This window comes from Ictidomys tridecemlineatus, chromosome 8 (genome assembly GCF_052094955.1).
Source record: "Ictidomys tridecemlineatus isolate mIctTri1 chromosome 8, mIctTri1.hap1, whole genome shotgun sequence".
In the NCBI taxonomy this organism is placed as follows: Eukaryota; Metazoa; Chordata; class Mammalia; order Rodentia; family Sciuridae; genus Ictidomys; species Ictidomys tridecemlineatus.
The window spans coordinates 9552017-9565578 of NC_135484.1; the positions used below are offsets into that span (position 1 = coordinate 9552017).

General features: G+C 46.2%; 1 protein-coding gene across 2 annotated transcripts in view; it reads right to left on the minus strand.

The window, feature by feature from the left end:
• Window positions 1-13562, minus strand: part of Zdhhc14 (zDHHC palmitoyltransferase 14) — a 262630-nt gene that overhangs the window by 214204 nt on the left and 34864 nt on the right. The window lies entirely within an intron of this gene.

A 13562-nucleotide genomic window follows, 5' to 3' on the forward strand; every position in this document is an offset into this window, starting at 1 on the left:
ACTGCAGCAGGAAACCTGTTTCTTTACTTACCACTTGATCCTCAGGGACAGTGCTCCTTTTGGAAAAACCATCTGGATTCAAAAACATAAAAATGATCCCCCAAAACTGCATATGTTTAAATGTCAACAGTATATAGCAACTTCCAGGAGCACAAACGAAAAGCTGTCTTTCCCACTACGGTTTTTGGTGTTACTTAGTGGTCACAATAGGCTTAAATTTGTGGTTCGTGACAGTGGTTTAATTGTCAGGAGAACCATCTTGCTGTTCATAAAATCACACAGAAGGAGATCTAATTAGATTTCTAGATTTCTGCTGCCTCTAAGCATTCCTGATGCTTTTTATTCTCTTGTGCAGGAAGTCAAATTTTAAATTAAATTATAATGGAAATGTTCCCAAAAACCACTTCCTACTGGAAGCTATCAGACAAGAAAATAAATTGCTCAGGAAAACTCTTATTCAGGCAAGACTTGGTTGACTTATGAACTCTCCCATAACTTCACAACCTCTAGGCAACTACTAATGTCACTAAAAAAGCAGAGGGCAAATACACCTACTAGACAGTATGCTCCCTGTGGAGCTCTGTCCTGTTCTCTTTGGTCCCACACAATCTCTGACTCAAAAGCTAGCTCATCAATAAAGGAATGAATAATCTGATTATTCATTCAAAACAGTTGTTGAGTACCCATTCTGCCAAGTACTGGAGATACAGAGATGAGTAAAACAAGGTTCTTTTTTCTTTTTGCCAGAAACGTTTTCCATTTATTTTAAAACTGAAATCTACACAGTACATGAAGCAGCAAACTGCACCTTACACAAATTGCATCACAACTATCAAAAAAGTACAAATGAGCTCTGGGCTCCTCCCATGGCTTCTACCAGGATGACTGTGATCCCCTTCACTCAGTAGATTGTTTCTGGCTAAGTGTTTCCAAAGGTCCAAGAGGAAAAAAAAATAAAGCAGCATTTCTCTTAAATGCCAAGGAGAAAATACGGGATAACTTGTTTTTTGTTTTGTTTGTGTTTTTGTTTTGTTGTTTTTGTTTTGATTACTGGTTCACAGGGAACTGAGGTAACCCTGAGACCTCAACAGCTAAGAGATTTCAACAAAACCCATGCAAACAAGAACATAGACACTCACCCCAAAACCTCCACCAAATGTACTAGGGCCATCACCAAAACAGAATTCTCAGCCACTCAACACTCCTTCATGCTTTCCCATCACAGTGCATCTGCTTGCCTTGGATGTAGGATCCAAGTCTATTGCCCCTGTGATGGAGTTAGCTGACCTGAGCACAGGACTGACCCAACAAAGACAGATTCTCATCCAGTGCTAGAGCTGCACTGAGCTCCCCTCTGTGAGGTGCCTGCAAGGGAGAACTTCAGGGCTGGAAGTCATCTGGACTCGACGAGTGATCTACACGGATGAATCATGAACCTCCTGAGCTTTGACCATCTCTGAACAGGGAGGGTGCTGGTATCTCCTTCAAGGGGTGTCTAGTCACTTCTGCTCAGAGCCCAACGTAGGTGCTCAGTTGGGTCTACCCAGGCCTGCATTCCTTTCACCCTGCATGAACCTTGGCAGATGGGAGGAGGTGAGCCAGATGAAGACAGCTGCTATTTACAGAAAACTTCATCAAGCAGATCAGCAACACAACGACAGCTCTGGAAAAATACCCAAGAAGAACGCAACCTGGCTGTAGACTAACCCAGCCAAACCAGGTGTCAGAGCAGTCTCTCTCCTGGGAAGGGAACTTTTTATCACATCCTGGTGATGTTCACAGCACACACACACACACAGCCCCACTGTACTCTACCCACATACAAAAGCCTTGGCAGGAGCCACCACTGACTGGCAATCTTAAAATAAATCATAGGTGGTAGGCGGAACAGTGGCCCCACCGATATGTCCTTGTCCTAATCCCCAGGACCTGTGACTACACTGGGAGACATTGCAAAAGGCAATTAAGATGGCAGGTGGAGGCAAAATTGCTTATCAGTTAACAATTAATCTGGATCCTCCTGGATCATCAGGGTGACCCCAGTGTAATCCCCATGATCCTTAAAAGCCAAAGAGGGAGGTGGAAGAGAGAACAGAGGGATGACAGCGCGAGAAGCACTCAACTTCACGTTGAGGCTTTGAAAAGAGAGGAAGGGGCCACAAGCCAAAGAATGCAGGCAGCCTCTAGGAGCCAGAAAAGGCAAGGGGAAAGATTCTCCTCTAGAGCCCGCAGCAGGGACGCAGCCCTGCCAACACTGGGTTTTAGCTCAGTAAGATCCATTCTGGACTACTTGCCTCTAAAACTGTAAAATGATAAATGCGGGCAGTTTTAAACCACTAAGTTTGTGGAAACTTTCTATAGCAGCTAACCAGAAATTAATATTCTATGCCGTATAATCAAGGTTGCATTAAACCCCATGGATCCTGCATGGAAGCCATTTCCTCACACATCCTCCTTTTCCAGAAGGGTCTCTGCTCTTCTGAACTTCAGCTTTTTGGTTAGAGGCTGGGTCACCTCTGACCATTGTACAAGAGACTTTCTTGATTCACTTCAGGATCACTCAGGAAGAGATTTTTTTTTCCAGTTGTTGATAGACATTTATTTTAATTATTTATATGTGGTGCTGAGAATCAAACCTAGTGTCTCACATGTAGCAGGCAAGTGAGCTACCGCTGAGCCCCAGCCCCAGACCCAGGAAAAGATTTTGAAGAGAGAAGAGAGATGGTTGCTGAGACCCTGGGATGCCGCTTGGGAGTGACATATTGTTTTAGTCAGTTTTTTTTTTTTTTGTTGCTGCAACCAAAAGACTGAAAAAACAATTTTAGAGGAGGAAATGTTGATTTGGTGCTCACAGTTTCAGAGGCTTCAGTCCACTGACAGCCGGCTCCATTGCTCTGGGCCCAAGGTGAGGCAGGGCATCACGGTGGTGTGTGGAGGAGACATGTCAGCCAGGAAGCAGACAGAGAGAACTCCCCTCACCAGGCACTAAATACAACCCCCCAAAGCCACAACCCCAGGTACCCACCTCCTCTAGACACACCCCACCTGCCTACATTACCCCCCAGTTAATCCTTATCACTGGATGAAGGTTAAGGGCCCCATAATCCAATCATCTCACCTCTAAATTGTCTTGGACTTTTGGGGGATGCCTCATATCCAAACCGTAACACTTCTGATCCCCATGTGTGCCCCATCCAGTGCTTCAGGCCCGTGAGTCAGGTCTCCCCTCCTCCCTCTTTACTCTCTTCCTTCTTTCCACAAATAACTATTAAGCACCTAGACACTTCCTACGGTCTAGCCCCTGAGTTCAGTCCCTGGTAATATACGACCTATTGCCAGAGGCAAGGAAATACAAAAATGAGTGAATAATCCTTAATCTTTATCCAAGGAGCTCATTAGTCAAAGGCTTACCATCCAATTAGAGTGGTGACTTTCAAACTTTTTGGACCATTACCATAGCAATAGATGCATTTCTGTGTCACAGTCTACTACTACTACTACTACACACACACACACACACACACACACACACACACACACACACGGCAAACTGAAATAAAACTTTCACCAAATCATACTACCCTTACTTAAAGGGTTGTACTCTTATTTTATTCCCTTCATTCTGACTAACATTCTATTCTATTCTTTTTTTGGTGGGGGGGATTACCAGGGATTGAACTCAGGGGCACTAGACCACTGAGCCACATCTTCAACCCCCCCTTTTTTTTGTATTTTATTCTGAGACAAGGTCTCACTGAGTTGCTTAATGCCTCGCTTTTGCGGAGGCTGGCTTTGAATTTGTGATCCTCTTGCCTCAGCCTCCCGAGCTTCTGGGATTACAGACATGCACTACCATGCCCGGCATATTCTATTCTTTCCATTCTTAATTCTGACCATAACTTCGCCAACTGAGTTCACGACCTGTCATGGAGTGTACTTCTCAGGTGGAAAAAAGCTAACCCAGAAGTCTTGATACCTATATAAAATGGTCCCTCCTCAGCTCCACAGAGGCTAGTCCTCAGAAACGCGTACCAGGCCCTGGTGGTCTGCAGACCTTTCCTCCCGCACCTCACTGTCTGTCCAGGTGAGCTGACTCGGGCTCCTCTCAGTTCTGTGATAACCACACACACACACAGTCCCACCAGCCCTGGAGGCGGGGAATCAAAGGAGCTGGATGTGGGAAGCCGTGATCTGCTGTTCCTGCCAACCAGGTACATGGCTACAAATGTCACTCAAGTGAAGTCACAGCTGTGGGCTCAGAGCAATGACGAAGAAAACAGTGCCCACGGAGCCAGCACTGAGGACCAAAGCCCCAAATTGTTCAGCCCATCCACAGAGATTAACCTTCCTGCAAGGAGAAGCTACCAAAACATTTGGGCAAAACACCAAATGACTAAAAACGTGCTGCGACTGACTTCATGAACCACCCCCCACATCTAGGGGAGATTACTAGTGGACCATGCAAACCCTGGCCAGGTCCTCTGCAAGCCTGTGCTAGGGACTCGCGCCCAGCTGAATGTGCCTCTCTGGTGCTCCTCCGTGGGGTGCCCAGGCCACCAGCTCCAGAGGGCACTGCTATAAAAAGCAGCTGAAAAAGTCACAGTACCCTTTTATGTAAGAGAGCCTTATTTGCACAGATTATTTTTTGAAATGGGAATTTTCACTCTCAATTACTTGTCATTCCACCTAATGACATATATTAAAGCTTATCTTTCCACGGGCTAATTTTAGACGGATAGCAGTTCCCAGATCACTCATTTAGAAAAACACTACCCTGCTTTGCAAATTCAGTCCACTCTGCCGAGAAGATTCCTTGGCAGAGCTGCTGGGCAGCCAGGGGCTCTGCAGGCTGAGTGGCCCCTGTGGCTCCACGCGGCCCTTCCCCTCCTGGCTCTGGGCTGGGGCTGCCCACAGGAACACCGCGGGGCTGCTCAGGGTCTGGGTCATGTTCAGACGTTGCCTTTGCAGAGCCCTCTCAGGCTTCTCCAGAGTTTTTCTGGCAGAAAATATTGAGGAGGCCCAAAATAGCACACGTCAATGTCAGAGCGACCCCCAAGGAACGGGATGTTCCTCTAATCACAACGCCTACCTGCACCCCCACCGCCAGCCGCGTTTCATTATATTCACCCTTTGTGCCATCCCCCGGGAAAGATGAAGATTGGAACCCCATCGTTCCATTGCCTGCAGGGGCCGTAATGTCACAAGCAAGATGTTTCCACATTCTAACGGAGGTGGGCCAGGCTCAGGGCGGATCTCTGACTCTCACATCTGCAGGATCAGCTGCCCTGGTGCATCGGCCACTTCTGAAGTGACACTGCCTTCCTGTCCGAATACCCACACTCCTGGAGCCTGTCACCTTCTCCCTGTCCCCCTGCCAGCCTGGACCCCCGGTTCATCACTTGCCTCCTCTCTTGCCACTGCCAGGGCTCTCAGTCCTGCATTTTCCCTGCTAAATTCCAGCCTTCCATGGATCACAGGTCCGCTCACACAACCCCACGCTCCCAGGCCTGGCGGAAGAGAGCCGCAGTGCACGCAGCAGATTCCCCCAGACACGAGAAGTCCGAATCCCAGAGGCCCAGGAACACTGTCCTGTCCCGTGGACACTTTTCCTCCCCATTTCATGGAGTGATACTTCCAGTTTCGACCACAAGCCTCACTTCTCTGCTCCCTTGGTGTATTAGTGTCAGAATGAGCCATCCCCTGGGCCTCTGAGGACAGATGGATCGAGGACAGCAGGTGAGAACTCCCTCCCCTTCACCTGCCACCTGACCTGTGGCCTTCCTTCCTCGCCGCTGGTCCTAGGGTAGGGCTGCCCTTCCCGTCTCGGGTCACTCTCCCGAGCTCTGCTCTGCACCCTCCTCCCACTGCACCCTCCTCCCACCCTCTCTGCTCCTGGCCCTGCTCGCAGATACCCCCTTATCTCACCTGCTTTTTTTCTACCTTTTCTCTAAACTGGCTCTTCACTTGCCTTCTCCCTCAGATATCATCTAAAATTCCTCCTCCCCATAACTACCTTTTAGAAAAGGGAGGCTGCAATTGGTGCCACCCCTCCTTGCCCCTCAGCCCCCACCATTTACTCTTTGACCCACTATAACAAAATCTCCTTTTCCACAAAATTGCAAAGATCACTACGACCTCCAAATTGCCAGATACATAGCCCACTGCAAACTTTTCCTACACACCACGCTCCAGGATCTGACGCCGGTTTCCACTCACATTTCCTGAGCTCCCTCCTAACAGTTTCCAGCTCCCCTTGTCTGCATTTTGCCTCTCTAACCCCAAAAGCTGTTTCTCTGCGGCATTGTCTTCTGAGGTCTCCCTGGATTCTCTTCATTCACCCTTACAGCAGACATCCCCCCCAGTGACGTCCCAGGCCACCCTCTCCTCCAAGCTCCAGATCCATATATCCTACCCCTGGCACTCTTCACTCAGGGCTCCAAAAGGCCCTTTAACCAGTTAATCAGCTCCACAAGAGTGGGGGCCATGTGGCCCTTGGTTGTTTGAAGGGATCCTCAAACCTAACACCGTGTCTAGCATGCCCTAAGCATGACAAGCTGAGTTTATGTCCCAAACCAAATCTATTGCTTTCCCCCTTAAGCCTCCTTCTGTCCTTGGAATGCCTCTCAAATGGTGCCACCCAATCATCCAAGAAGGTCCTCAGTTGTTCCAACTGTCCTTCTTACACCCCACCCCCCTGCATCTATTCTCTGCATGTCGTGTGGCTATTACCTCCATGTTGTCTCCCTCCCACCAGCCCCAGGGCCACACCTGTACCAGGCCCTCAGCATCTGGATGTGAGCCAGAGTGATGGCCAACTTTGGACCTCCTACCCCTGGTCTGACCACTCGGATTCACAGCCTGCTCTTCATCCTCTCACTCTGCCTGCTTCTGTGGGAAGAATGCACAGGGCTAGGTGGGACCATCTGGTCAGGGGATCTAAGAGCTTCCATGACAAAGTGCCTACTGGGATGACCTCTGAAGACCGTAGGAGGCAAAGGAACCTGGGGTAGAGCGGGGTCTCAGGGTGAGATGGTGTGGGGCGTGCTCTGGGCTACCAGGCAGCCAGTGTGGCTGCAGGCATCAAATGGAGCATCTGGCAAGACGAGGCTGGAGAGGACCAGGCACTGATGGCCCTAGGCCTGGGAATCAGGGAGAAGTTGAGTTTCCCAGAGCTCTGGGAAGTGGTGGAGTGACATGGTCAAATGGACCTTTTAAAAAGATACTTCTGCAAAATACTTAGTTAATGAAGTGCTGATGGTCACTTTCCTAACATGATGAAATCCAACGATTCCAACCTGAAACGCAGCAGGGAGCAGGGAGCACACAGTATTCCATGACTCGGGAGCTGGACAGAATGTCCACGACCATCGTTCTTTGAGGAACTGGCCAATGCATTTGGGTAAGAATAGGAATGAGGGTCAAAACTCAAAGAGGTAAAATTATTACTGTTTACATATGATATGTTCACAGAGCCAGATGCCCCCAAGAGAATCCATTAAGAACTGGACGGCATTAGAGAAGACTATGCTAAGTGAAGTTAGCCAATCCCAAAAAAAACAAATGCCGAATGTTTTCTCTGATATAAGGGGGGTGACTCAAAGTGGGGTAGGGAGGGAGAGCAAGGGAGGAAAATTACCTCTAGATAGGGAATAGGGGTGGGAGGGAAAGGGAGGGAGAATGGGAATAGCAAGGGTGGTGGAAGGAGACCCTCATCATTATACAAAATTCATGTATGAAGATGTGAATTTGGTGTCAACATACCTTATGTACAAACAGAGATTTGATAAATTGTGGTCAAAAGGTGTTCTAAGAATTGTAATACAAAAAATTATGAATGTAATACACTCCTCTACTGTGATGTATGTAAGAAATAATAAATAGATAAATAAATATTTTTTAAAAAAGAAAGAAACTCTCCACTCCATGAGAAAATTCAGTTAGCTGGTAGACACAAATTGATACATAGAAATCAATAACTTATTTGTATCCAAACAATAACCAGTTCAAGAAAGTATTAGAAGAAACTCCTCCCTCTGTAGGAGCAACAACAGTATGAAATTCTTAAAAAAATAAAAGGATTGTATAAGATCCTTATGAAGAGAATTTAAATTAACCTGAACGATGAAAATCACTTGAAGTCTATTCCCAAACAATAAGATTCGTGGTAAAATGATGCAATCCTTTTAATTTAATCGATAAAGGTAATGGAATCCCTCCCAAAATAACAATGAGGTTTTTGAAATATCAGAACAATCAGATTTTAGAGCTTACATGAAAAGCTCCCGCTGGCTACAGAGTGGCTTTGCCAAGAAGAGAGAGAGGGACGGGGGTGGGGGAGCCAGGAGACCCAGCCGTGGTCCTGATGAGGAAAGCTGGGCCCAGGTTGGGGACCAGGGTCTGGGGACCAGGGCCTGAGGTTTGGAGCGGCGTTGGACATGCAGAGAAAGGATGTGTTGGAGAGAGATTTCCGTGGAGATTAGACGTGGGACTTGAGTGAGAGATGTGAAAGGAAGGCTCCTGGTTTCAGGGGTGCCGGATCCGTAATCAAACACCCCACCAACCTACCCCCCCCCATTTCTGAAATCACATCATGGCCGGTGGCCGTGCCTCTGGGCCCAGTGGACTTTTAACAAGGCCCTCCTGAAAGTCTCGCTACCTAGTGTGTGTTCATAGCCCAGTGAAGCATGGCTTCTGCACTCTGCTAATGAGGTGTCTGCTGAGAGCTGCGGTGAGTGGGATGGCCTTGGCCTAGGGGGCCTCCATGACTCTTGTTCTTTCCCTCTCTGTGCTTTTTCTTTTTTCCTCTTGATTGAAAATCATTCTAGGGAAAAAAAAAAAAAAAAAAACACAGCGATCATGTTGGAGTCCTACCTAACCAGTCCAGGTTTACTTTGCTGACAGGACACCTCCATCCTACCTTTCCTCTTCTTTAATAAATAAATAAGTCCCAAAGGTACAATGCACCTTCCCACTGTACCACCTGCCGTTCTGTCAGGAGAAAGGTCCCTTTCAGATTTGCCTCTTTCCCCCCCCAATTCACAGCTCCTTTCAACACATCTTCAACCAGAACAAAGTACGTTTAAATATATCACACAGTGGTTGCCTCGAACATTTTTCAGGAATCAGCTCAGTGAATGTGGTGTTTGAGATGAAAAAGAAATGTATTTGTTTTTGGTACAAACAGCCTGTTATGCAAAGTCTGCATTTGTTAAAACACGGATAAAACAAGCAGAGGCTTTGGATGAGGCTAGTTGGACCCAGCTCACCTCGACTGTCTGTCAGCCGGGCTTTCTTTGGGAGCTACAAAATGAGGTGCCAAGAGGAGGTGCGTGGGCCAGTGCCTTGACACCTTGCACTGTACACAAATTGCCTGGGTGGTCCAGCCAAGAGCAGAGTCAGCCTGCCGCTCTGAGGAGAGGCCTGGGCCTCGTCCTCCTAAAGATGCCACCCTACAGAGCCACAGCCCACAGTGAGGGGATTGAGAGTTGGAACAGGCTCAGTAAGGGAAGGCCACTTCCTCTGGGATGAACCTGCAGGTGACACATGTTCTACTCACCGATGCAGCAGCCTCTGCCACTGTTATATGTCAGAGACCCAATATGACAATTGAAGGCTGCCAAGTCAGAATTCCTCATCCCATCCAGCTTAAGATGCTCCACCGGCTAAAGAGCATACCTACAAAATCCCTAAATCCCTAGGAAAGCCTCACCAATTTGGATTAAATAAAAGGGAATCTTTAATTATGGAATTTTAAAAAACATAATATAGTTTATTACTTTCAGTTTTCAACTTTGAGGTGTTTGAAAAAGTAGCATTTCAAACACTTACAAATAATGTTTATCATATTTCATGTTCATTGTCTAAGAAGGAAAAGAAAACTCTGAGTCTTTCTAGCCTGCACCTATGAATAATTGCATATTCCAAACAAAAGGAAAAGGAATTTCAACAGTCTTCATGCATTTAAAATAAAAGGTCCCTAAAACTTACAATACCTGCCTTCCTTCAACTGTAACCACACCTGTCAAACGGGCTCCACTTAACCCATTTCTGAACGGAAAAGCAAAGGCCTAAAGTCCAAGCAAAGTTGGTCTAACTCAAGGTCACTGCCATTCTGGGGACCTTATTAAGCTGAGGAATGTCAATGACAGTGAACTTTACCAACAGGAGTACCAGCCACCTTGAGGGAAGGCTTGTGTCTCTGGCAACAGTACAACCTCAGTCTGGTTGGTTTGGCCTTGGAGAATATTCTCCTTACCAACTAAAAAGTAGAAAGCATAAGAGTAAATTATAACTAATATTTAAAAAGAGGTGAGGTAAGGTAAGTACTGCACACGTATTTAAGTGGTTTTTCCTATTCACAGAGATCCATATTCCTGTACATGAAAGACCCTGAGGATAGACATATTGTGGAAAGAGCCACTCTGTTTTGCAGTTTGCAAAATGCATAATAAAAAGACACAAAATTTTAAAATACAAAAAGCACATAGTAGGTCTATGCAAATGCCTTACACATACCATTACTAACTTTTGCTGACACATCCCCCATTATCATGAACAGGACTTACCTTTTCCATCCTGACACTGGAGGGAGAACCCTTAAAAACAGGGGACCACTTTCAAAAGTCATTCAGTGAAAATGGAGTATCTACTATGTCCACATAATAATGATGCATAAGAAGCTTCCATGTAACAGGTGTCTTAAACAGGCCACCTCCCACTACACAGTCAGAGCTCCCTGTTTCCTGGGTCCCACTACACCAGAGATGGAGTTCAGCTCCACAGTCATCAACTTGTCCCTTCAGCCCCTTTAAGTCTAGGGTGGGTGGGTGGAGGTCCCAGAAGGGGAGATGGAATATTTTTAAAATTTGGAAGATTCAATGGAGAGGTGTGGGAAATATCTGATGGAAGAAAAACACAAAGTCTGCATTGCTTCTAGAGCACTAATGCTGACCTCCATGTTGATCCTAACACAGAGTGTATTCCCACCCTCCATCAACCACCTTCCTGCGCTACATCACCTCTTAACTACATCACCTGCAGGCTGGAATACCTGGAAGATGCTCTGTGGAAGGTTATGGTTCAGCCCACTGGAAAGAGTTCCAAACAGACCCAGACACATGGCTGAGTTGCTTCTTGTGCCCACCAGGGCTCTCACCTGCTGAATGGAGCTGAATTCCCTGCTCCCAAGAGCTGTTATGATTCTCCTGAAACCTAGGAAGGCTGCTGAATGGAGGAGTGAGTTTCAGATGAGATAATTGTGTGCAACACATAATGCAAATGTTAGTATTACAATTCTATTACTACTTTTCCACGAAGGCCCTCAAGCTCACTACTTGAACGACAGCAACTCCTCTCCTGAATGTTATATGGAGCAACAGGAACGCTCGTTCACTGCTGGTGGGGATTTGAATAGTTCGCAGTTCACAGAGGAGGCAGTTTGCTTGTATCTTGATTTGTAGAATACAGCTAGACTCCAAGTTCTGCTTTGTTTCAATTCTGGGCTCTTTAGTAGCAACAGTACAAGGAAAAACGATAGGAATGCTCTTTACTAAAAAAGAAATTCTATATGTCAGGATGCCTTGGCTGTAAAGCATCAGGAAATTCAGCTCATGCTAGCTTAACCCATGAGATGGCTCATCTGGATCTGAGCTGAAGGTCAGGCCAGCTGATCCCGAGGCCTACTTTGCATAGGGACAGGAGGTAATGTCCACTGAAACCATCAAGGCCACTGTGGGAACCTACTAGCACATCCACCATTCAGGCAAACCCCATCCTTGAGGTCATCTCCCTTGTTGAGTCATTCACTCAACTGGACTGAAATGTGTCCAAGTTCTAACCTAAACATTAGAGCATGCTGCTTCCACAGGGGGAAGAAAGAGAAGCAGGCACTGAGATGTGCTCAAAGCTGACTTAGGCCACTCAGATTGACAATAAATCAGTCTCAGAGGCCCAGCCCGCTGCTTGAATGACAGCAACTTCTCTCTAATCCTTAGTGTCTCCAGTTTGCTCTCCTAAGACAAGAGACTCCTTGCTGTGTGAGAGATCTTATAATAGCTCAGAAAGATGGCAAATAAACATGTGAAAAGATGCCCCATAGCATATTATCAGGAAACTGCAAATTAAAACAATGAAATGCTACTGCACTTCAATTAGAATAGTTAAAATCCAAAACACTGACAAAACCAAATGCTGCCAAGTACTGGGGCAGTGGAAACTCCCTTCTACTCATTGTTGGTGGGAATGCAGGAGGACACAGTCCCTATGCAACACAATTTGATGAACTGTCACAAAGCTAAACATAGTTTAACCACATATGCAGTAATCACATTTCTGGATATTTACCCCAATGAGTCAAAACCTGTGTCCACACAAAACCTGTCCATCAAAGTTTTATTAATAAGTGCCAAAAATTGAAAGCAACCAAGATGTCCTTCAAATGGTGGTGGATAAACCAATAGTGGTACATCTGCACAGTGGAATACCAGTTAACAGTACAAAGAACAGAGGTGCCAAGCTACAAAATGACATAAAAGACACTTGAATACACATTGTTAAACAAGAAAAGTCAATCTGAAAGGGCCACATTGCACATGATTCCAACTGTGTAACAGTCTGCAACTTAGGGATTATAAAAAGATGAATGATTGTCAGACTCGGGGGAGGGATTCAGGGAATATTCAGGACAAGGAAACTCTTCTGTGTGGTACTATAATAGCGGGTACCTGACGTCACACATGACATAAACCCACAGAATGTGCCACCCACAGCGTGAACCCCAATATAAACTGTGGACCTCAGCTAATAGTGATGAATCAACGTAAGCTGAGCAATCTTAACAAATGTACCACACTATCATTGCAACAAGAGATCAGAGGGACAACCCTAGGAAGAAGGAGGCTGAAAATTAAAAACCCTTATTTTTGCCCCCCTGAGATCCTACCCCAGCCCTGTCCCAAGCTTGCTGCTCTACACATGTCCTCCAAGCCTGCATGTGCACCTTAAATCAATCACCACTTGTGCACTACATATAAAGTCCTAGTATCTTCAGTTCAGTATTCCAATGCAACTCTTGTCCAATATAACAATGGAATTGCTAAAGTTCCTCCAGTGTTCCCAATTTGGTTTAATAGCTCACTCTAAATCCCCTTATCTTTGACCCTCTGTGAGGGCTCTGACTTACAAGGAAACCGACACCTGGTGAATTATTTGGTAACAGATACATTTGCAGAAGTCTGACATACGTTCACTCACTGAGATGTTTCTGGAATACTGAATGGCTCATCTGCCACGGATGGGGGATGGCTGAGGAAAGAGACCACAGTTCTCTGGCTTCCACTGTGCAGTAAAAGGACACACAGTGTCACAATGATGGAAAGGCCTCGTGCTGATCTCAAAATATGGACAAGTGTTGTCCACCTGTGTTTGCAGATGTACATTTAGTATACCTCCATTTCCCTACACTGTTTGGACATACTTCCTGGATAATGGGTACGCACATCTGATCATGGACACATCATGCTTCATGGAATCCTCCAAAGTGCAGCACTCTCGGCTCCAAAAGT